General features: G+C 40.5%; 1 long non-coding RNA gene across 4 annotated transcripts in view; it reads left to right on the plus strand.

The window, feature by feature from the left end:
• Positions 1 to 644: 644 nt before the first annotated feature.
• LOC122124812 overlaps positions 645 to 25,782 on the plus strand; it is a 34,124-nt gene continuing 8,986 nt past the window's right edge. For 2 of the 4 annotated variants that reach the window (XR_006150662.1, XR_006150660.1), the window contains exons 1-3: positions 645 to 821; positions 2,296 to 2,369; positions 18,802 to 18,876. This is a non-coding gene — a long non-coding RNA (uncharacterized LOC122124812). Of the gene's footprint in view, positions 822 to 2,295; positions 2,370 to 18,801; positions 18,877 to 23,869; positions 24,021 to 25,782 lie in introns of those variants that run through there. The other 2 variants (XR_006150661.1, XR_006150663.1) reach the window with 2 other exon arrangements.

The following is a 25,782-nucleotide window of genomic DNA, read 5'->3' on the forward strand; positions in this document are numbered from 1 at the left end:
CAAGCTATCTCTCTCCCCAGTGGTCTGTTTTGATAGGAAACCTTCATTTGTGCCACCTTCTGTGGCAGGCCAAGTTCCCTGCACTCATGCTGTCTTTGTAAGACTATATTTCCGTGTTGAAACAAACTGCTACAATTAATTCAAGAGTCCTTCTGGCAGACAATTAGGGAGCTGAACATAATGGAATGATATATTATTGGCAAAGGTGCCTCCATGTGGTGTGTGTGTGTGTGTGTGTGTGTGTGTGTGTGTGTGTGTGTGTGTGTGTGTGTGTGTGTGTGTGCATACACCATTCCTGGTGTTTGAACTCAGGACCTAACTGAAGAGCTAAAGTAATTCCATTTTAAGATCAAGCCCCATGAGCTGTGCTGCCCTCAAAGTAACCCCCAAAGAGAGCTGTGCTGCCAAAGAGAAAAATAGTTCTCAGAAAAACCGCAGGTGGCCACCAACCCTGCCCACCTTTAAAGAACAGGACAGTTGCCCAGGTGTTCCAGCTGAAAAAGGGAAGTGTGATCAGGGTGGACATAAACCCCCTGAACTTGTGAACTTGCTTGTGTGGAAACCCCCTAAACTTGTTTGTTTGATACTATAAAAGCTGTGTCAATTTTATGCTTGGGGCCTCTTAGCATCACCAGTTACAAGTACACATAGGACCAAGCTCCAGCTTGCAATAAATGACTCTTTGCTGTTTGCATTGATCATGGTCTCTGGTGGTCTGAGAGGGGGCGTCTGAAATCTGAGCACTTTATGTGGGAGCTTGTCCGGGATAGCCCCCCCATAAGCCACACAGATACCTGATCAGCGAGTCGTCCAGCTAGCCGGTAAGAGGGGGTGCAGCTGCTTTATGTTGCGTGTTATGTGTTTGATTTGCAAGTAGGGTTTTAGAGCTGGCAAGAAACGTTGGTAGATGTGCTACAAGGTAGCCAGCAGGCGAGTTGAAGAAATTCCCTGGGACCTTGGGGAAGCCTTCCCCAGTGGAGTCTCGCTTCACTCTGTCGTCTTTTGGACCATGACTTGTCCGGCCTCTGCTACTCTGGGTTAAGGGTAGATTATCCACCTCCCGGGTAGGGACTCATCGGCCTCCGCCATCCTATGGGACAGGAACTCGTCTGGCCTCCACAACCGTGGCTTAGGGGTGGATTCGAGCTCGAGATCAACATGCATGCTCTCTTTGTCTCATTTGTAGTTGCCATTTTAATTCAGCGCCTCTCTTTCTTTCCTTTCCTTGTTCATTTAACTTTCATTTTCGGATCAGCGGGCATCCTGGAGCCCCCCGAATGGGGTGGCCAGACGCTCCTTTCACCTCAGCCGCTCTCCCGTTTTAATATTTTGGAATTTTAGGATGACATCAAAGGTTGACTTATTCTCTAGAAGAGGAGGCAGTGGGGGAAGGGAGAACCTGCAGGATCTAGCAATAACTTTGAAAGGGGCCTGCAGGGAAAACTCTAAGCCAGATGAATCTGCCACTGACCACCAAGTGCCACCAGCAAGATCTTAGCCTCGGGCCTTGGCCCAGAGGGTCTGAGTATGGGGGGGGAGACTGTCAGTCTGAGGGGATGGCTTCCAGGGTCTTTTTTCCCTTGCCCCATGATGACTGAGAATTCTCCTCCACCTTGGAAGGTCTCTGGATCAACATTTGCAGGAATCTAAAAAAAAAAAAGGAAAAAAGAAATCCTCTGGTGGTAAGATGTTGCCCAATTCATGGAGATCTGATTTTGTCTTTGTGGCCACTTGTCTGTCTTGTTTACTTTGGTGTCGTTTCTGTTCTATTTTTGAGGTGGGGAAATTCTGGGTGAGGGTGGCCAGCTCACTCAGCAGTTTCTGAATTCAGCTTGCTGATTGAGAATGGCGCAGTTCTAGTAGGAATGAACTGAGGGCCCATTAGTCCCCAACTCTGCTTTTGGCTGTTGTCTAGTTCTGTTTTAGAATTGGTACCTGTTTTAAGTGTGGATTCTTGGTTTTTGTGTTTATTTATATTTTTGTTATTTATTTGAACATCTCTGAGGAAATAAAAGTTCTAGCCTCTGGCTGGGCTCAGCCACAGACCTGCTAGGCTCGAGTCACTGTGAGGTATGTAAGGTTGCTGGACTAGTCTGGTTCCTTTCAGGTCTTGGGCTGAATTGTCTCCTTGTGGAGGCTGCCTGAGCAGAGAGTGTGGAAGGCTATGTACCTGGTTTGGATTTTTCAGCGAGTCCTGACAATGTAAGAATTTGTAAAGTGCTCTTGTCTAAAATTGGATAAAATTCAGGCCAGTTTAGTTTTAGGTGACCCCTTCAACCAGCTCTTCTCCAACAGGTGGGATTCAAAAGATCCGTTGATGAATTGCCTTGCTAAACAAGCGAGCCCTGGGAAAATGAAGCTTAACAAAGGTACTTAGTTTAAAAAAATACTTTCTTAAATTTTTGTTAAAAAAACTTTGAAAAAATCTATGTAAAACTGATTTTGATTTATGCACGCTTTAAGATCTGTGTGTTTTCTATGTGTTTGTAAACATGTTCAAGATAAAAATTGTCAACATGCTGTAAAAATTGGGTGAATTTAAGTTTAAAATGTAAAAGGTTAAGAGGTTTAGACATTACTAAAAATTTAAAAAACTTTCACATTGTTTTAAATGGCTTTTTAAGGATTCTTTAAGGTAAAAATTAGAAAATCTGTTATTTTAAATTTTAATATTTTTAAATGCTTTGGCAGTTTGGGATTTAGTTCCCTTGGCTAAAATTTCAGGATAAATATTAAAAATTTAAATGGAAAGGTCAATTTAGCACTGTTACAAAACATGACATGTTCTGTCTGTCTAAAACTGTATTTTATTCAAACCTCCCTACCCCCCAAAAAAGGGAAAATTTAGAAGACTACCTAAGATCTATATTTAGGGGTGAGGCTGAATAGGCAGAAGTGTAGTTAAGCTGGTCATGCATGGTGGGACCGACCCAGGGGTGGGGTGCTTCATAGATGGTGGGACTGGCCCTGGGAGGAGTCCACACATGGTAAAAGAGGGCAAGCTGGCACAAACGCAGTTCATCTAACCTGAAAGAGTCAGATTGGGTGCAGGCACATTCCATAGGAGGGGCTGAGTTGCCCATCTTTGTTCTGTCCCTTTTCCCTGCAGATAGACCCTGAAAACATGATGGTTAAAATGAGTGATGTGATGATCTGATTAGTATTGCTAAAACTGCCCCTTGTATGTGTTAAAATTAAAATTAAAATGGCCTTCAAAAGAGGGTTAAAAAGTTTATTTGTATAATGTAACTTGCTTTCAATGATGTTCTACAATTAGGATGTTTTTAAAAGTTATAAAGGTGTTAAGCCTAGCTTCTTGGCATAGTAATGGTGATTGTAATTATTTTTTTTCTAGATTATTATTTGTTTTTATTGTGAAAATACTGTACAAAGGGATTACAATTACATGGGCAAGATAATGAGTATATTTCTTATCAAGCATTGTAGCATCCTCCTTTGTTTCCCCTTCCCATTCCATCCTTCCCCTATCCCCCCATTCAAGCCTCCAATCACCCCCCACAAACTTTACAACCAAAGTTGTAAAGTTCGTTTTCGACATAACGACTTGTACATCTCATTGTTGCAATATTTCCACCTGTATCTCTATTTAAACGATTCGTTTTTTCCCTTACCCTCCACAAATTATACTAACATCAAATACAGTGAAAGCAGGGGTTATACAATGGGGGAGGGACATACAAAGCAACAAAGATATCATCTTATAAATGTGTTAGAAACAATCGCATGAAAGAAAACAGCATTTGAGTACATATTTAGGGTTCATTTCCCTAACATAAATTTATCTGAGCTTTTCTGCTTGATTCAGACATATACTATTTATTGGAAATAAGGAAAACCATGGGACCTATATTTCTTTGGGCCTGGCTTACTTCACTTAATATAATTTTTTCCAAGTCTTTCCATGTACTAACAAATGGGGCAATGTCATTCTTTATGATGGACGCAAAGAATTCCATTTTGTGTGTGTGTGTGTGTGTGTGTGTGTGTGTGTCGCATTTTCTTGATCCATTCATCTACTGAGGGGCATCAGGGTTGATTCCATATCTTAGCTATGGTAAATAATGCTGCAATAAACATATCGTGCTGGTACCTTTAGTGTGGTCTTGTTTGTGAACATTTGTGTAAATGCCCAAAAGTTGGATTGCTGGGTCATAGGTGAGCTCTATGTGGAGTCTTTTGAGGAACTTCCATACTCCTTTGCAAAGAGGTTGAACAAGTTTACACTCCCACCAACAGTGCAGTAGGGTTTACTTCTGTCCACATCTCCTCCAGCATCTGTTGTTATTAGAGTTTTGATTATAGCCATTCTACCTGGGACGAGGTGGTATCTCAATGTTGTTTTGATTTGCATTTCTTTTATGGCTAGGGAGGTTGAGCATTTCTTAAAGAATGTATTGGCCCTTTTTCATTCCTCTTCAGAGAAGTTTCTCTTTAAGTATTTAGCCCACTTATTTATTGGGCAATTGTTTCTTTGAAGATTTGTTGTTGGGGGATTTAATTTTTTGAGTTCCAGGTATGTTTTAAATATGAGACCCTTGTCCGTTGTTGTATGGCTAGTGAAGATCTTCCCCAATCCGTGGGCTTTCTATTGATCTTGCAAGCTATGTCCTTTGCCATGCAGAAGCTCTACAATTTCATGTAATCCCATTTTGTCCAACCTTTCTTTAATTTGTTGTCTTTCTGGGTCTCTATTAAGAAAATTTCAGCCTGTGCCAAGGAGACAAAGGGTTTCTCCTATTCCATCCTGTAATGTTTTCAGTGTCTGCTTTGCCTCTGATGTCTTTGATCCATTTGGAGTTGATTCTCATGCAGCGTGATATATAAGCATCTAGCTTTAGTTTTCTACAAGTAGTTAACCAAGCCAGCACCATTTACTGAAGAGGCTGTCTTTCTTCCATTCTATTTTTTTAGCCCCTTTATTGAAGATTAAATGGCTATAGGTCTGTAGGTTCATTTCTGGGTTTTCAATTCTATTTCATTGCTTCTGAGGTCTGTTCTTGTGCCAGTAGCAAGCTGTTTTGATTACTATGGTTTTATAGTCGAGTTTGAAATTTGGTATTGATATTCCTCCAGCACTGTTCTTTCTATTGAGGATAGTTTTAGCTATTCGGGTTCTTTTATTGTTCCATATGACTTTTTGGATTGCTTCTTCTATTTCTTTGAAGAATGAGGTTGGAATTTCGATAGGTGTTGCATTGAATTTGTAGATAGCCTTGGGAAGTATTGCCATTTTCACGATGTTGATTTTTCCAATCCAGGAGCATGGGAGTTTTGCCACTTCTAAGTTCTGTTTTGATTTCCTTTTTCGTTTTTAACGTTTTCATCATTGAGGTCCTTCACTTCTTTGGTTAAGTTAATTCTTAGGTATTTTATTTTTTTGTGGGGCTATTACAAATGGAGTTGCTTTCCTAATTTCAGCAACACTTTACTCATTGTTGGCATACAGAAAAACCATTGATTTTGGGGGGTTAATTTTATACCCTGCTACTTTGCCAAAGTTTTAAATCAACTTGAGTAATTTGGGAGTGGTGTCTATGGGATTCTTTAAATACAAGATCATGTCATCTGCAAAGAGGAAGAGTTTTATTTCTTTTTTCCCTATTTGGATCACCTTTATGTTTGCATCTTGTCTTATTGCTGTAGATAAGAATTCTAATACTAGATTGAAGAGAAGTGGTGATAGTGGACATCCTTGTATTGTTCCTGAGTTAAGAGGAAATGACTTTAGTTTTTCACCATTAAGTATAATGCTGGCTGTAGGTTTGTCATATATAGCCATTATTGTATTGAGGAATGTTCCATGGATTCCTAATTTTTCCAGAACCTTCATCATAAAGGGGTGTTGGATCTTTTCAAATGCTTTTTTTTGCATATATTGAGATAATCATGTGGTTCTTATCCTTGCTCTTGCTTATGTGATGAATTATATTAATTGATTTGCGAATATTGACCCAGCTTTGCATCCCTGAAATGAATCCTGTTTGATCGTGGTGTATGATTTTCTGGATGCGTTGTTTAAGACGACTGGCCAAAATTTTGTTGAGTTTTGCATCAATGTTCATCAAAGTAATGGGTCTACAGTCCTCTCTCTTTAATGAGTCCCTGCCTGGTTTTTGGATGAGGGTTATCATAGCTTCATAGAATGAGTTCAGTAGTGAACTTTCTCTTTCAATTTTATTTAAGAGTTGGAGAAATATTGGTGTCGGCTCTGTTTTGAAGGCCTTGTTGAATTCCACTAAAAAACCATCTGGTCCTGGGCTTTTCTTAGAAAAAGCTTATTGCTGTTTCTATGTCAATCCTTGATATGGGCCTGTTAAAATGGTTTAACTCATCTTGGTTCATTTTTGGCATGTCAGTATTTGCTAGGAAAAGTCCCATTTCTGCCAAGTTTTCAAACTTATTAGCATAAAATTTTGAGAAGTATTCCCTTATAATGTTCTGTATCTTGGTTGTTTCTTATCTCTGCATTTATTTATTTGGGTGCGTTCTCTTCTTTTTCTGATAAGATTTGCTAAGGGTCTGTCAATTTTATTAATTTTTTTGAAGAATCAACTCTTTGGTTTGTTGATTCTTTCTATATTTTTTGGATTCTAATTCATTTAATTCTGATTTAATTTTAATTATTTCTTTCCATCTACTGGATTGGGGTTTATCTTGCTCCTCTTTTTCAAGAAAGCTCAGATGTCTCATTAAATTGTTGGTTTCAGATCTCTCCAATTTGTTGATGTAGGAACTCAGAGCTATAAACTTGCCCCTGAGTATTGCCTTTGCTGTGACCCAGAGAAGCTGGTAATTTGCATGTTCATTGTTGTTGAATATCATGAACATTTGAATTTCCTTTCTCATCTCTTCCATGACCCACTCGTGAATCAACAGTGTGTTGTTCAGCCTCCATGTGTTACAGGATTTTCTTTGGTGGCTTTTGGTGTTGAGTTCTAATTTTATTCCCTTGTGGTGTGAGAGAACGCAAGGTATAACTTCAATGTTTCTGAATTTGGACAAGTTTGCTTTGTGGCCTAAAGTGTGGTCTATTTTGGAAAATATTCCTTGTGCTGCTGAGAAAAACGTATATTCTGATGCTGCTGGGTGGAATATTCCATAGATGTCTGTTAAATCTAGTTGATCTATGCAGTTTTTTTTTTTTGTGTGTGTGTCTTTTCTTTTTTTTTTTTTGGTACTGGGGATCAAACCCAGGACGTTGCACTTGCTAGGCAAGCGCTTTGCCACTGAGCTACATCCCAGCCCAGATCTATGCAGTTTTTTAGATCTCCATTTTCTCTGTTGAGTTTTTCTGAGTTCATCTATCTAGTGGGGAAAGTGGTGTGTTAACGTCCCCAACAATTCAAGTCTTTGGAGATATTGGGATTTGGGGGAAAATAGTGTTTCTTGCATAATTTTGGGTGCTCTGTTGTGTGGTGAATTGTAATTGTAATTCTTGCATTAAGAATAAATTCCATATGATTTTAAAAGTTTTAATGTGTATTTGTTTTAAAACAAGCAGCCATGAGACTTCCAGATTTTTCTGTGCATGTGATAGTGTAGAATTGAACCCAAGGCTTCATATATATGAGGCAAACCCTCTACCACTGAGCCCAGGAATGACAAATGTAGAAATACATATGTAGATTGTTACATATATATATATATGTATGTAAGCACATATATATGTATAAAACAAGACACAGATGTCTGTATATTATCTAATTTTATATACTATATTACTACCAATTATTGATAAGTTATTCCTTCATTTATTTAAATATTACGGTTAAATACATAACAAAGTATTAATTGAAAATTAGTCAATGTACTATAATTATTGTGTATAATTTTATAATATAATCATAAACTAACTACTAATGTAATTATTACTTTACAACATTCCATTCGTATGGATGTATATCAGAATGTGTCTCTTAGGATCTCCTTCCATTCATAGGTGGCAGTCCTGGGATTCGCACCCCAGGCCTAGGTTGTTGGTTTGGGCTATGGCTTCCCTCATAGCCCACCAAACTTCAGCAGTGCAAGGTCATGTACACTATCTGGGCCCTGTCATTTAGACCCAGGATGGTTGCAATGCAAAGGATAAAACAATGTAATACCACCTTCTGGAACTTCCCAGTTTTGTACTTCTCCTTTTTTTCCCCCTCTGCATTTTTTTTCTTTTTTTTCGGTTTAGGGGCCAGAACTCTGGCTCTGGTGTTGTACCTCAACTCTTCAGCTCAAGGCTATCACTCTACCTCTTAAGCCATAGCGCTACTTCTGGCTTTTTTCTGCTTATGTGGTGTTGAGGAATCGAACCCTGGGCTTTATGCATGCAAGGCAATCACTCTATTACTGAGCTTCTTTCCCAGCACTTCTCCTTTTTTGCCAGTCCAAAGATTTGAACACTGGTCGTAGGATCTCAGGATGGGCTGTGTGTCCAGAGGCTGCACCCCAGCCTAGGATGATCGAAGCTGACGCAGAGTTGTCACAAGCTTAGTTCAAGCCCCAGTCCTGGCCAAAAAATTCAAGGCTCTGGCTTGGAATTTGCACCATTTTTCTTGCAGGCCTGGGATTTGAACTCAAGGTCTGGGTAACTCTGTGGCACTGTCGTTGAAGACAAGAATTTCAGCCCAGTTTCCAGGGCCCGAATTCAAGCCCCGGCACTGAAAAAAAAATATTCGTATATGAGATCTGTTTACGTACATGGGTTTATTCCATATGATATTTATTACCCTTGTTTTTTATTTTATTTAGTATTATTACATATATAATATTTATTTCATTTATTACATTTTATCACATGGATGTATTTGCATAAGGATTATAGATCATACTGAGATCCAGGACTTTCACAGAGAAGGAAAAACATGTGTCAAAATTGTCTTCTGACTCCACATATAAACTTCTGGCAATGCTGAGATTTTAATTCACAGCTCACAATGCCCAATTCATGAAAGGGTCAGTTGTACTACAAAAGCCTTTGGCAAACTGAGCTGCCAGCCAGTTCTGTGGAACAAGCCATAGTAATGGCTGATAGATATAGATAAAGATGTGGATATAGATATATAGACAGACAGAGAGAGAGAGTGAGAGATAGATAGATAGATAGATAGATAGATAGATAGATAGATAGATGTGTAGTTTGCAATATATATGAGAGAGAAAATGTGAGGATATTAAATTATACATTTTATGAATTATTATTAAATTATGCCTCCATTTAATGAAGTAGCATTAATGTAAAAGTAGTCAGTATTTTTTAATTGGGAGAATCATACAAAAGAGCTAAAATGGAAGACATAATAAAATATTTTTCGTGTGGCATTCTATAAGAGAATCATGAAATAATTGCAAATTTATTTGTTACTTTTATAACAATCCATTAAGCATTCACATGAATAGGAAAGATTTTCTCAAGATCTCCCTCCATTTGTAGGTGGCAGTCCTGGCAATCAAATTCCAGGCCTGGGTAGTTTACTTCGAAATGCAAACCATTAGCATGACACTGTGAAGATTTCAGTTTGTCACAATGAAAAAAAGAACAAGAATAAACGAAAGCCAGGTGTTATTTACTCCTGCCTTTAATCCTAGCTCTTCAGGAATCTGTAAGGTAGAGAATGCCAGTTTGAATTCAGCCTGGACAGGAAGTCCACAGCACTCTTATTCGAAGTTATCAAAGGAATAAAAAATCTCCATGAATGGAGCTGTGGCTCAAGGGCAGAACTCTACCCTTGAGCAAAAGGAGCTCAGGCACAGTGCCTAGGCTCCTAATACAACCCCCGGACCTGCCTAAAAAGAAACAAACAAAAAAATCAAGTGACTCCATGTCTCCCCATGTATGTATGGATGTATTTTTATCGGTGAAGGTCCAGAGTCCCTAAGATGAAAGGCACCCAGCTAGGAAATTTGCTTTGAATAGAATGATTTCATAGCAGAGACAGTGCTTTCAAGACAGTGCATGTTCCGGGGCTCCCCTCACTGTTCCCATTGTAGCCTGAGGTTTTCTCGGCACCAGGGACTGCTGAAGGAACTCTGCCTCATTGTTGGAACAGGCAGACAAAAGGCCTCACTCTTGTACAGTTGTGTAACAAGCAACTCCATCAAGGCCGATTAGTGAGGAGGAGTGTGGTTGGACTCTGAAGGCAAAGGAGAAAAAGGCCTCTTTGTACCCCAAGCCATCTCTTCTTCCCAGTGCTGTTTTCACAGGAAGCCTTCATTTGTGCCACCTCCCATGGCAGGCCAAGTTCCCCGCACTCATCCTGTCTTTTTTTTAGACTATGTTCCAGTGCTGAAATAACCTGCTACAATTAATTCAAGCGTCCTTCTGGTAGACAACAAGGGAGCTGAACCTAATAAAATGCTTCATTATTTGCAATGGTGTATTCCTAGGTTTCTGGAAGCTTGCTAAATCTAAGCACATGTTTAATATCACAATGCTTCCTGTCATTTAGGGCTGGTGAAGCTCATCAGGTTTTGAAACCTTTGACCTCTCCTAGTTAGGCTCTGGGTGGCTAGGTTGAACACAGGGCCTGGGTGCTGACCATGAGCTCAGAACTGGAGCTCAGTGCTTTAACAGTTGGTTTCACAGCTTCACTTCTGGTATCTGTGTGTGTGTGTGTGTGTGTGTGTGTGTGTGTGTGTGTGTGTGTGTGTGTGTGTGTGTGTATGTGCATACACTTATCCTGGAGCTTGAAATCAAGACCTGAACACTGTACCTGAGTTTCTCCAGTACAAGGATAGCACTCTACCACTTAAGCCACACAGGCACTTCAGACTTTTTTCTAGTGATGTGGTACTAAGGAATCAAACCCAGGGATTCATACATGCAAAGCACTCTACCCCTAAGACACATTCCCAGCCCTCAAATTCAGGTTTATTTCTTTCTTCTCTTGGAAGTTGGAGGAATTGATGTCTAGGCCTGGGTGCTGTCCTTGAGCTCTTCAGCTAAAGCCAAGTGATCTATCACTTGAGCTACAGCACCCCGGCAGGTTTTTGGTAGTTCAGTGGAGAGAAACCTTTCAAGGAATTTCCTGCCCAGCCTGGTTTTGGGCTGTGATCATCAGCTCTCAGGCTCCTGAGTAGCTAGGATGACAGGTGCAAATCACTGGCGCCCAGCTTCCATTTCGTGTTTCTAAGTGGTGAATAGGAGATTGTAGTCTCTTAGGACCTTTTGTGTCTGGGATAGTTTGGAACCCAGATCGTCAGGTCTCAGCTTCCTCAGTAGGCAGGATGACAGACCTAAGCTGCAGATCCTAGACTGTAACACTCTGTTGCAAGGGGGTTCTTGGCTCCACGTAATAGGGAGCTAGCGATGAGCCCAACAGGGAAGGGTCAGTGGCTAGGCCCTGAGTTCAAAGTTCATGACTGAGAAAAATAAACCCAAACAATTGTCTGTGGGAGACAACTCACTAGAGTTAGGAAATACATAATTTTGGCCTTGATATGGGGATATATCTGAGCCTCAAATTTCTCATCTGCACAATCATCTTACTTGTGAAACTCTTATAAGAACCAGATGAAAAAAATGCACCGTGTAAAGGACTCAGCACACAACACATCATAAAGGACTCATCAAATAGCTGTATCCCACACACTGTCATTAGAATTAGAGTGCTTTCATCAGTATCACCATTCTTTCAGAATCACATCACAAACCATACAAAGTTCACATCTAATGATTTTGAGGGGTGGGGTTTTTTTGGAGGAGGTGGAGTCAGCCACAGGGATTGTATTGAAAGTTTGGGGGTACTGTCCTACGATCTTTTGCTCAAGGCTAGAGCTCTACCACTTTGAGCCACAGCTCAGAGTTTTGCTGACTTCCTGCCAGGGCTCGATTTTAAACCCATCAGGGTCAGATCTCAGTCCCCGTGTATCTTGGATGACAGGGGTTAATGAGCCAGTGGCATCTGGTTCTGTGGAGCCATTTACCTCTGGCTAAGTCAGGTTAGATGGCAGCTGTCAGCAACAGACTCCTGGCTTGCTCTATGATGAGGTATTTGCAGTGCTATCATTATATAATTGCAGTAAAAATATTCTATCTTTATTTGGTGCCATTCCTGGGTCTTGAGTAAGAGTCTACACACAGTCTCTAAGCTTTTATGCTCAAAGCTAGTGCTTTGAGTGGATTATTGTTGTAATTTTTCCTGTGGTATCTCTGATATTATTGATTTGGGTCTCCTCTCTTTTGTTCATTACTCTTGCCAGTGGTCTGTCAGCTTTATTGAGATTTTTTTAAACAGCTTTTTGTTTTATTAATTTTATTAATAATTTTCTTTGTATCTCATTAATTTCAGCTCTTATTTCAGTTATCTTTTTCTGTCTAGCAACTTTAGGTTCAATTTTTCTTGTTCCTCTAGCAGTTTTAGTTGCATCATAACATTGTTTACTTGGTCTATGTTTTCTTTTTTTAATTTTTTAATTTATTTTTATTGTGAAAATACTGTACTGAGGGGTTACAATTACATGGGCAAGATGATGAGTACATTTCTTATCAAGCATTGTAGCCTCCTCCTTTGTTTCCCCTTCACATCCATTACCATCCTCCCCCTCACCCCCAACCAATCCCCCCTGCTCCCCATCTTCCCCCACCAAAGTTGTAAAGTTAGTTTTCGACATAACGAGTTGTATATCTCGTTGTTGCAATGGGTCCACCTGTATCCTTACTTAAATAATTTGTTTTTCCCCTTCCCCTCCACAAATTATACCGACATCAAATACAGTAAAAGCAGGGGTTATACTGTGGGGGAGGGACATACAAAGCAACAAAGAAATATTCTTATAAATGTGTTAGAAACAATCGCATGAAAGAAAAAAAAAAACATTTGAATACATATCTTAGGGTTCATTTCCCTAACATCACCTTATCTGACCTTTTCTGCTTGACTCAGACATATACTAGATATTGCAAATAAGGGAAACCATGGGACCTATGTTTCTTTGGGCCTGGCTTAATACACGTAACATAATTTTTTCCAAGTGTTTCCATTTCCTAACAAATGGAGCAATGTCATTCTTTCTGATGGAGCATAGACTTCCATTGTGTATATATACCACATTTTCTTGATCCATTCATCTACTGAGGGGCATCTGGGTTGGTTCCATATTTTAGCTATGGTAAATAATTCTGCAATAATCATAGTCGTGCTGGTAGCTTTAGTGTGGTCTTGTTTGTGATCATGTGGGTAAACACCCAGAATTGGGATTGCTGGGTCATAGGGGAGCTCTATGTGGAGTCTTTTGAGGAACCTCCATACTACCTTCCAAACTGGTTGAACAAGTTTACACTCCCACCAACAATGAAGTAAGGTTTCCTTCTGTCCACATCCCCTCCAGCATCTGTTATTATTATAGTTCTTGATTTTAGCCATTCTAACTGGGGTGAGGTGGTATCTCAATGTTGTTTTGATTTGCATTTCTTTTATGGCTAGGGAGGTTGAGCATTTCTTCATGTGTCTATTGGCCATCCATCTTTCCTCTTCAGAGAAGTTTCTGTTTAAGTCTTTAGCTCACTTATTTATTGGGCAGTTGTTTCTTTGAGGATTTGTTATTGGGGGATTTAATTTTTTGAGTTCCAAGTATATTTTAAATGTGAGACCCTTGTCCATTGTATGGCTAGTGAAGTTCTTCTCCCAATCCGTAGGCTTTCTATTGATCTTGATATGCATGCTGAGAGCAATAAATTTGCCCCTCAGGACGCCTTTCACTGGGTCCCATAGGTTTCTTTCTGATGTATTTTCATTTTCATTGAATTGTAGGAACTTTTTAATTTTTTCTTTAATTTCTTCTGTAACCCATGTATTGTTCCAAGAATGTTGTTTAATTTCCATATGTTTAAGTTTTATCTACTTTATGCCTTGTTATTGAGAACGAGTTTGATTCCAGTATGGTCAGATAGAATACAGGGTACTATGTCGATCCTCTTGTATTTGCTTAAATTCCTTGTATGAACTAACAAATGATATATTTGAGAAAAAGTTAGGGAGTTTGCAAGAATAAGACCCTGCTGGTGGGAATGCCTGTAATTCTAGCTACTCAGGAGGCTCACATCTGAGTATTCAGTTTTAAAGCCATCCCAGGCAAGAATGTTCATGAGGATTTTCTGGGGTAGTTCAGCACCACACCCTGCCTCAAGTCTGTGGCTGTTCACCACCTTTGCCAGCATGGGCTGGGCTGAGCTGCTTATGCAAGCCAGTATGGAGAGATGCTGCACCCCACTGCACGTCTGTAGTTGTTCACAGCCGCTGTCGATGCCACTGCTGCTGCCACAACTGATGCGCTGCTTGAGCTGCTGCCACTGCCCCAGGATCAGCTGGGCCACATATGCAAGCCAGACACTCCACCACGAGTCAGGTGTTAGACACTGCTCTGCCTCTGGCTTGGCTGGGCCGCTTATGTGGGTCAGTATGGAGAGGCACAAACCACCAGGGGTCTGGAGTTGTTCACTGCAGCTGTCGCCACCTTAGCCACCGCTGCCGCCCTGGGCTGGTCTGGGCTGTTCCTGTGGGCTAGTGCCAAGAGGCATCGTGCCCGGAGTCTTGGTGGTTTGCTGCCACTGCCAGTTTCTGCTGCTGCTGCTCCAGGTTAGGCTAGGCTGTTTAAACCAGCAGGACTGAAGTACCACAGTGTGAGTCTAGGGTCATTCACCACTGCTGAAAGCTGCTGCTGTTCCAGACTGGATTGGGCTGCTTGCACCAACCAGGCAGAGGCGCCGTGCCAGGGCCACTGAGGGAAGTCTTCATGCCGGCTCTGCATTTGAGATTTCTGTTTGTATTCTCTTTGTTGGCACTGTACCTTGGGAGTCTTCTGGGAGCCTTGGGATCTTGCCTGTGTGTGGTCTTTGGAGGGTCAGAGCCAGGATACTTAAGCAGCCTGGCACGAATCCCCACAACTTAAGCTGCTCAGCACAGAGCCCCATCACCAACAAGGGGTGGGGGAAGGGTCTTCCCACTTTACTGTCTGTGTAGGTTTTTCCCTTTTCTTTTATCACTTCCTATATCTCTCTGAGCAATTGCATTTTTGGGGGGGGGGAGGGTGTCACTTGGTGAAACAGAGCATTGAAAGCCAAACACTGTTTTTGGTTGGAGAGAGCTGTGGTGTTTCCCTGCTGTTCCATTGCCATCTTGGCCCCTCCTTGTCAGGTGGAATTTTTCTTAGGCGGCAAGTGGGCCTTGGTTACCAAAGGATAGGTACATAAAAGAATATGTTGTAAAGCCAGCAATTTGTAGTTAGACATTTCTGTTAATATAGCCTTCACAAGATTAGGGAACAAAGCGGGTGGTATATCCTAAAGTATTTCAAAAGGATTAAATTCTTTAACATAATGGTTACATCTTGCTTGAAGAAGAGCAAAGTGAAGGAGACTTACGTAGCCATGGCCAGTCTCTGTATTTAATTTAGTTAAAGTTTCCTTTAAGGTCATACTCATTCTTTCTAGTGCCTTGAACTCTGAGGTCTATATATGGATTGTAACTTCCAATTTATTCCTAGGGCATTAGTTAATAATTGAGAACTTAGGCCATGAGTGCAGTGCCAACTTCGGACCCCACACCTAAGGGTAAGTCAAATCAAGGAATTATTACATGCCTCAGCTCAGCCTGAAAAAGTGTCCACTATTATAATAGATACCAATACCCATACTTTCCAGGCTTTACCTCTATGAAGTCCACTTGCCCAATTCACCATCTGAGGTTCCTCACATATGAATTCTTTCCATATGTTCCAGCTTTTCAGCTTTTACCTGTTGGAAATTACCTACACACATTACAAAGGATTGGTAGGCTGAGGCCCTACTGGTTTTCAGAACAGTCTTAGGCAGTAGCCTCGGGCAATTTACCTTGGTGCAAATATATACATATAAACTGACAGCTTAAGCCTGTATGCATTTTTCCCAAGTTTAGTTTCAAAATTTGCACACTTATTACCACTGTTTTTGCTTCTTCCTTTAATGTTAACAACTAGTAGCTCTAGAGACCCCGTTGGTTTTAGAGTGGTCTCCCAAGCTACCTAACCAGCTCAGATGTTTCTCTGTATCTTAGGGTCTCTAGTTTCTTTAACTCCTGTATAGTACTCTGAACCTTGGATACTTCTTCCATTTTATTCTCCTCCTTTTCTCTCAAACTTGCTTTCATGATCCCACTCTCCTTCTCAATGTGCTCCTTAACCTGCAAATGTTTTGGCAGGGTCACATGAGAGTTCCTTTGACTGGCCAACTGCTGTTCCTTCTCACAACCCCTTTGCTTGCTCTTCAGCTCCTTCCTTAAGTTCACAAAGGTGCTATTGAGAGGTAAATTTTCCCACCTCCACCTGTTCCATTGGGACATGATATTTCTGCATTACATTTATGGTGAAGATCTCAGCAGTCTTTTTGGCTTTTTACTCTAGTAGTTTCTCTTTCTAGTTTTCCACTTCACCGTATTTTTGTGACAGATCTTTCAACTGTTTGTTTAGCGCTTCTGTTTTTCTTCCCAATGCTCTTTTCCTTTCCCCGGCATTCTTTATCAGACCATGTGGTCCTTTAACTCTTACTGAAGAGTAACAATCTCTTTCTTGAGCCTGATATTTCCTGTTCACTTTTCTTGGCCTCATCTTCTATGACATAGCACTTCCTCGTCTTTCTCTATATCTATTCTTATCTTCTTTCTCTGTTGTTTTGAATATCTGGTGACACTCTTCAAAGCTTATAATCAACATGTACTTCAGCCTAATACATTCTTATATCAGGTCCAGCTCTTTTATTATGTCCACTATTTCTTTCTTTTTTTTTTTTTAAATTTTATTTTATTTTATTTGAGAACATACTGTACAGAGGGGTTACAATTACATGGGCAGGATAATGCATACATTTCTTACCAAGCATTGCAGCCTCCTCCTTTGTTTACCCTTCACCTCCCTTCCCAGCCTCCCCCCTCCCTCCCACCCAATCATACCCCCCCCACCGACATTGTAATGCTGATTTTGACATGACATTTTGTACTTCTCATTGTTGCAACAGGTCCACCTGAATCCTTAAAAGACTTGTTTGTCCCCATCTCCTCCACATGTTATACTGACATCAAATATAGTGAAAGCGGGGGTTACACTGTGGGGGAGGGACATACAAAGCAACAATGAAATAATCTTATAAATGCATTAGAAACACATGCATGAAAGAAACAAAAACATTAAAATACATACTTGAGGTTTCGTTTTCCTAACATCACATTATCTGACTTTTTCCGCTTGACTCATACCTATACTAGATATTGCAAATAAGGGAAACCATGGGACCTATGTTTCTTTGGGCCTGGCTTACTTCACTTAATATAATTTTTTCCAAGCCTTTCCATTTCCTAACAAATGGGGCAATGTCATTCTTTCTGATGGAGGCATAGAATTCCATTGTGTATATATACCACATCTTCTTGATCCATTCATCTACTGAGGGGCATCTGGGTTGGTTCCATGTCTTAGCTATGGTAAATAATGCTGCAATAAACATAGTTGTGCTGGTAGCTTTAGTGTGGCCTTGTTTGTGATCATTTGGGTAAATGCCCAAAAGTGGGATTGCTGGGTCATTGGGGAGCTCTATGTGGAGTCTTTTGAGGAACCTCCATACTGCTTTCCAAAGTGGTTGAACATGTCCACTATTACTTAATGAAGCATCAGGATCTCTTCTTGGCCTCACTTGTGGTTAGCAAGGATGGTAGCATTGCTGTCTTGTGCTTCTGTTGGCCTCTGACCTGTGGTCCCCTAACTTGCCTCATGCTCACCCAGGCTAATGTACTTGAATTTCATTTAATTCTGACTGTTTTCTAGGTTCCTTTTGAGGATTTTCTTCTCATTTTTGACTCTCACAAGTTCGTAATTTATATCTTCAAAGCTTTTCTTCACGTCAATAATTCTCTGGTTTCTCCAGTGTACTCTTCTATTTGCTTTTAACCTCTTAGTGGGTTTTGTTTAGCACATATTGGAGATTCAGTATTTTATAAACTGTGTTTTGAGATAGAAGTGTGTGAATTTTTTCTTTGCCACATTTCTTCTTAATTTTATAGGGCTGTTTTTAAATTGAACACAGTTGGAATTCAGAGCCTCAAGCTCCTTTGCATGTTTCTCCAGAGATATAATCACATTTTCCAGGTGTTAATGGGATTACATAACCTGTCATTTTCAATCTTTCTCCCCCTTGGACATTCCTTTTTCCAATGTCCATTTTTCTTGCAATAAGCACTCTGATCTAGTCCTAGAGGTTCCCTACTGCCATTTGCAAATGAATTGTACTGTCTTTGCCAAGGGTTTCTTGATCCCTATTCTGGTGCTCCTACCAAAACTCAAACTCCGTTCTTACTCTTTTTTTTTTTTCCAGGGTACCTCTGTTGTCAAACACCCACTGGGCAACCACTTCCAACTCAAAATACACCTTTCCCTCAAAACTTTATAACTTTTGAAGCTTTCTTCTAAGATATGGGGCTGACTAACAAAAGCCATATTTAGGGCTCTTTGATTCTCCAAGGCTTCAAGATCTATAGGCCTATAGGTCCTATAGGCTTCTGGGAGAAGTTTCAGAAAAGCATTAGGGTACTCACTGGGGAACTCTCCCATCTCACTCACCTTTCTGGCTTTCCAGCCTCTGCGGTATCACTGCTAACCAAACCTGGCAATAATTGGTAAGCACCTCCATACCTCAATTGCTGTTAGTCTCAGCTTGGATAAATCTGGGGAAAGACTTGATCCAAATGGTCTGGTTCAATAGTGGAGCTACTGTCCGGTCCAGGGACCACATTCAAGTTACTGAGCAGTATTCACTCCCTTTTCTACCAGGTGAAAATCATCTGTAAAGTTTGCTGGCACTCATCCCAGTTGTGCGTGTGTGTGAAAATTACTGTCTCTAATGAGGTAATGAGCCCTGGTTGTTGTTTTTTTCTGAAAAGGATGGATTTTGCTGTTTCCAGTAATACAGGTCACTAGTTGTAAAGGGACCATATATTAAAAAGGGGACCTGCCCACCATCTCCTCCATGTTCCCGTCTCAAGGGTAATAAGGGTAACATACCATACTGTACCACCTCAGGATGGTACAAGTAACCAATTTTCGCATGGGAGGACTTAACATTAGAGGTGCTGATGGCAAAGAATAGGAGAAAGAGTACATCAGTGCATCTTCCTCTGAGGGATTCTGTAACCCTGGGGGAGAATATTTTTTGGATATGACAAATTTAGGCCTTGTTCTCCCATCCTGAGAAAAGGAGTAAACAGAGGGTCATACAGGACACAGAACTATCAGCATGCACACACAGAACAATAGCCACAGACACTTAACCCACATGCCCCAAACCTCTCAATGTTGACCTCTATAGGATGTCCCAGATGACAGAGAGGACATTCCAGATTGCCTCTTGAGGAGGTCGCGGATGACTTCTGGAGGATGTCACATATGTCCTCCTTAGGAAGCCCTAGATGACCTCTCATGGATGTTCCAAATGGCTTCCCAAGGAAGTTCAGATGACTTCCAAAGGAGGTCCCAGATGTCCTCTCAATGAGGCTGAGATTACCTCACCAGTAGCTCCCAGATGGCCACTCAAGGAGGACACATATGAACTCCAGAGAAGGTTCAAGATAACCCTCTTGAGAAAGCCACAGATGACATCCTATATGACTTCTCAAGGAAGTTCCAGATGATGTCCGAAGACAGCCATATATTTCTTATCAAGGTAACCTGAGATGACCTCCAAAAGAAGCTCCAGATGACCTCAGGAGGTGGTCCTAGATTGCCTCTTAAGGAAGCCCCAACCCAGATGCCCCTCAGTAGATGAATGGATCAAGAAAATGTAGTATATATACACAATGGAATTCTATGCCTCCACCAAAAAGAATGACTTTGCCCCATTTGTTAGGAAATGGAAAGACTTGGAAAAAATTATATTAAGTGAAATAAGCCAGGCCCAAAGAAACTTAGGTCCATGGTTTCCCTTATTTCCCAATCACTACTTTTATAGAGGTCACAGCTGACCTCCTGAGGAAGCCCCAAATGACCTCTGGAGAAAGTGCAAGATGGCCCCAGGAGAAGGCTCCAGATGACCTCCAGGGTAGGTCTCAGATGGCTTCTCAAGGAAGTTGCAGATGTACTCTTGATGAGGTTCCAGATGTCTTCCCAAGGAAGGGCTACATGACCTCTCAAGGAGGTTCCAGATGGCTTCCCAAAGAAGCCCTGCATGACCTCTCAAGGAGTTCCCAGATGGCTTCCCAAGGAAGCAACAGATGACCTCCAGAGGGGAGCCCCAATCAGGCTGGCAAGCTTGCCCACACACCCCTAGAGGACCTTAAATGACTTTTTGTCCATGATTCTCCTCCGGAGACAAACACTTGAGGTAGACTCTCAACCCTGAGTGCTGACACTCTCACCTATGGGGATTTTTCCCTGAGGCCAAGGCCTGATGCCATCCAAATGGATTATCTCGATGGGGGTCTCCAAAAATTAAGACCTCTATAGTTCAAGAGAATCCATAGAGACACATTTAATATCATAAATGTTCTCCTAACCACCAACCCCCAAAATTATGAAATCCAAAACTCCAAACATCAAAGGGCCAGCCTTTTTTACCCTTTCTTTTGTCTTTCCACTACAGAACTATACTTCCTTTGAGGTCTTTCCCTTTCTCCCTTCTACCAGTTCCTTCTTCTCTTCAGGCCTCTTCACTCTCCACAGGCATGAACTGCTTTGAATGGGTCGTCAGTTGCCATCCTTTACCTCCTGCCCTCCCTCAACTTCTTCTCCTCCCAGGTCTTTCTCCTTCTGCTATCAAACCACTTCCTTCCTTACAGGACTTTTCCCCTTTTCTCTCTCCTTCTATTGCTCTGAACCAGAAGCCTATATAACGTCTGTACCCCTTCTTCACTCCAACTGCCTAACAGTTTTCAACTGTCAAATCCCAAACTGCCCACAGTCAAATTACTTCTCCACAGCTCAGCACGTGATGATTAATGCCCCAGCCCCTCCCACAGAATGCCCCACCGTCTTTGGTGGCATACTTCATCCTCTCCAGCTGGCCAGGAGATGGGGCCACACTGGTTATCTAAGCCTGTAGATTATCGGGGCCCTGCTGATTATTACAGTATCCTCCTTGTGAACTAGTAGCAATTGAAATTGGAAATTTGATTGTGATATTACAAATTCGTTGTGACATCACAAACACATGTTGACATCATCACCACCACGACATCACAAACCCATGGTGACAACATTGTCATTGTGACAACATGATTCCCTTGTGACATCTCAAACCTATTATGATCTCTTACCTTCTTTGAAAAATCACATGCCCTTTTCAACATCAGTCCCTTTGTGTACCCATATCCTTGTTGTTAACTAATGACAATGGAAAGCAGACATGCCATTATAACATCAAAAAGTGTTTGTGACATTCTCAACAGTATGACATCACATTTTCATTATAAGCGCATCACCTCATTGTGACATAATCAAACTCAATGACATAATCATATTATGACAACAATTCTCATTTTGACATCATAGACACATTGTGAATTCCTATTCTGTGATTTCATTGTATTTAATATGTGGCATGAGAGTTGCTATCAGAAACGCATTTTTGTGCCTAAATAACCATTTTGACATCATAATCACTTTGTGCCATCACAGTGCCATTGTGATGTCACTAGCACAATGTGACAGCACAAACTTCTCCTCTCCTCCTAACATTTGTGACATGCTGACATTGTGATATCAGACTTTTTGCCCTCATAATTTGTTTTCAACCTCATATTTCATGTATGACATTAGATACCAGAAATCCACTGTGACATCATGACCATTGTGACATCACACTGACAGATGTAATGATCATAGTGTCATATTGTGGCATCACAAAAGGTATTGATGTCACAATTAATTGATGATGACCTACAGGTAAGGGGTCAGAGTAGGTCTATGATGTCACAGTTGGTTGGTGATATCCAAATGGCATAAAGGATCTCATTTATCATGAAATCACAGAGAATATGAGTTCCAAAACAGACTGTGCTATCTCCAAAGGCATGTGTTGTCACAAATGTGATGAAGCCCTAGGAGGATTGTGATGTCACAGTGTGACACAATATTTATGATATCTGTCAGTATGTTGTCACAATGATCATGATGTCACAGTGGATTTCTGATATCACATATCGTAACTGAAATATTATAAGGTTGAAAATAGATTACGAACTCATAAAGGGCCTAAGACATCACAATTGCAGAACATCACAAGACTTATGAGGACAGGTCAAGTTTGTGATGTCAGTGTGTTAGTGATACCACCATGGCACTGTGATAACACAAAGTGATTGTGATGCCATACATTTATGAGATCACAATGGTTTTCTGATATCAACCCACAGGCCACATCATTTGAAAGAGAATGAAATAGAATAGACATTTACAAGGTAACTATGACATCACAATGATAATATAATGTCATAATGCTATGAGGTCATTGTAAATTGGTGATGTTGCAAGGAGATAATGGTGTCACTCTGATGATGGGGTAACAAAGGTTTGTGATGTTACAATGGCATATATGAATACAATTGTCATGTGTTCACAATGAGGATATGGGTATACAAAGGGACTGAAATGTCACAAATGTCATGTGTGTTTTCAAAAGTACTTAGGGGCCATGATAGCTTCATGATACACAGTTGTGATGAGTTCACAATAGGTTTTTGATGTCATGATGATTTTGTAATATCTTAAACACATGTCCAATTTCAATTGCTTTTTCACAATGTGCATACAAGTTCACAGAAGGAGCTTGAAGTCCTAATGGACATGAATTTTTAAAAATGTTATGAGGCCATATTAGGTTTGTGAATACACAACGGGACATTAATATCACCATGGCAATGTCAACTCACTGCATCATGTCAAAATATTATTTTGGTGTCACAATTGATGATGCCACATTGATGATGAGGTCACAAAAGATTGGTGATGTCACAATGTGTGGGGCATGTCAAAATGACATAATGTTTCTCAATTGTCTTTAACTTACAATGAATATCTGAGTTCACAGAAGGACTGTAGTTTTTCCAAAAGTATGTGTTGTCACAAATATATTGAAATCCAAAAAGGTTTGTGATGTCAGAATTTGACGCAATGGTTATGACATCTGGCAGTGTGATGTTACCATGGTCATGATGTCACTGGGAATTTGTGATATCAAACGTCATATGTGAAATCTAATGAGGTCCACAACAGATCATGAGGACAAAAAGGCTTAAAAAAAATTGCAGCATGTCACAACATTTATGATGACAGGATAGGTTTGTGATGTCATGGTAGGTTAGTGATATCACAATGACAATGTGATGTACAAAGGGGTTGTGATGTCACAAAGGTTATGATTTCAAGATTTGTTTATGATATCAACCTACAGGCCACATTTGAAATGCAATGAAATCACAGAAAAGGCATTCATAATGTGTCTATGATGTCACAATGACAATGTGAAGTTATAATTCTATCATATTATTTTACTTTTGTGATTTCAGAATGAGCAGATGGTGTCAAAACTACAATGTGATGTCACAATTGTGATGATCTCACAAACTTTTTGATGTTAAAATGTCATGTTTGATTCTCAATTGTCAATATTTCATGGTGGGGATTTGGGTACACAAAGGGACTGTGATGTCACAAAACTATGTATTTTTTTCAAAGGTTATAAGAGGTCATAATAGGTTTGGGATGTCACAATGTGATCCTGGTGTCAAAAACAGCAATGTGATGTTACAATGTGTTTGTGATGTCACAGTGTTGGTGAGGTCACAATGGGTTAGTTATATCATGAGTTTGTAATATCACAAATTTGTCCAATTTCAATTTCTCCTAGATCACCATGATACACTTAATAACCAGCAGTGACCCTATCATCCATGGGAACAGATAGTCATCATGGCCTCCTGGTCTGGACCACAGGAGAGGCGGGTGCATGCAGCTGAAGGGAGCAGCACATGCTGCTGAAGGAGATAGGTTGTCAAGCCCCACATTGTGAGCTGCCATGAAGTGATTGGGCATGGACTTTTGGGAAGTGATGATTGAAAACTGTTATGCAGGAAACATAGTGCAGTGGGGGAAGGGTACAGCCTATACATAGGCTGCATGTTCAGAGCAACAGAAGGGGAGAGAAAAGAGGGAAAGGCCTGGAAGGAAAGAAGTAAAGAGACTGCAGGAGGGTAAAAACCTGGGAGAGGAAATTGAGGGAGACCAAGAGGTGAAGGATGGCAACTGGCCACCTGGACAGGGCAGGGCAGGCCTGTCAAGAGTAGAGAAGCCTGAAGAAAAGAAGGGAATGGTGAAAGGAAAAAAATGAAAAGACCTGAAAGGTAGGACAGGTCTGTAGAGAAGGAGGATGAATAGAAAGAAAAAAACCTTGTCCTTTGAAGTTTGGAGCTTTGGAGATCATTATTTTTGGGGTTGCTTATTTACAGGCCAGATAACAAATGGTTGGGCTGCTCTTTGGAGGTCTGAGGGTTCATGGTTGAAGCTGCATTTAGCTGTGGGCATCTAGCCCAGGTCAAGGTAGACACTTGTTACAAAATTTATGAGGATGAGAGGTTTGTGATGTTACATTGCATTAATAATATCACAATGTCAATATGAGGTCACAAAGGGATTGTAATATCACAATGGTGATGTGGTCACAATGGGTTTCTGAAATCAACCTATATGTCACATTAGAGATATAATGAAACCACAGAATAGGCAATCACATTGTCTCTATGACCTAACAATGAAAATGTGATGTCATAATGCTATGACGTCATTGTCATTTTGGGATGTCACAATGATTTGATGGTATCATAACAACAATGTGATCTCACTCTGGAGATGATGTGACAAAGTGTTTGTAATGTTACAATGGCATGTCTGATGTCAGTTGTCCTTTGTTCACAATGAGGATATGGTTACCCAAAGGGACTGTGATGTCACAAGTACCATGTGCTTTTTCAAAAGTGCTAAGAGGTCACAACAGATTTGGGATGTCACAAGGTGACCGAGATATCACTGTGGCAATGTGATGTCACAATGGGTTTGTGATGTCACAGTGGTGATAAGGTCACACGGATAATGGTGTCACAATGAATTTGTAATATCACCATTACATGTCCAATTTCATTCTACTAGATCACGATGAAGATACTAGTTCACATAAGGAGCTACAAGTCAGAAAGGCCATAAATTTTGTAAAATATTATGAGGAAATAATTGGTTGGTGAAAATGCAATGGTGAAAATCCCATTGGTAATGTGATGTTACCATTACATGGGATAGTATTGTTTTGAAGTCACAAATTGTTGGTGATGCCATACAGGTGATGAGGTCACATAGGTTTGTGATTTCCCAATGAGATGGTGATGTCAAAATCTTATGCCAGATCTCTAATTGACAATGAATATATAAGTTCAGGAGGGTTAATGATGTATCCAAAGGCATATGTTGGCACAAGTGTCATGAGTCTTAACAGGTTTGTGATGTCACAATGTGACTCAATGGTCATGATATCTGGCAGTGTGTCACAGTGGTCATGATGTCACAGTGGATTTCTGATATCACATGTCATACCTGAAGTATCATGAGTTAAACAATTTATGAACTCAGAGAGGCCAAAGGGATCACACTGGAAGCATGTCAAAAATTTATGAGAATAAGAAAGTTTGTGATGTCACAGTGGGTTAGTGATATCATAATTGCAATATGGTGTCATCAAGGTATTGTGATGTCATAAACATTATGTGGTCACAA

The sequence above is a fragment of the Dipodomys spectabilis genome, unplaced genomic scaffold (assembly GCF_019054845.1).
Source record: "Dipodomys spectabilis isolate Male_0828 unplaced genomic scaffold, ASM1905484v1 ptg000248l, whole genome shotgun sequence".
NCBI classification, from domain to species: Eukaryota; Metazoa; Chordata; class Mammalia; order Rodentia; family Heteromyidae; genus Dipodomys; species Dipodomys spectabilis.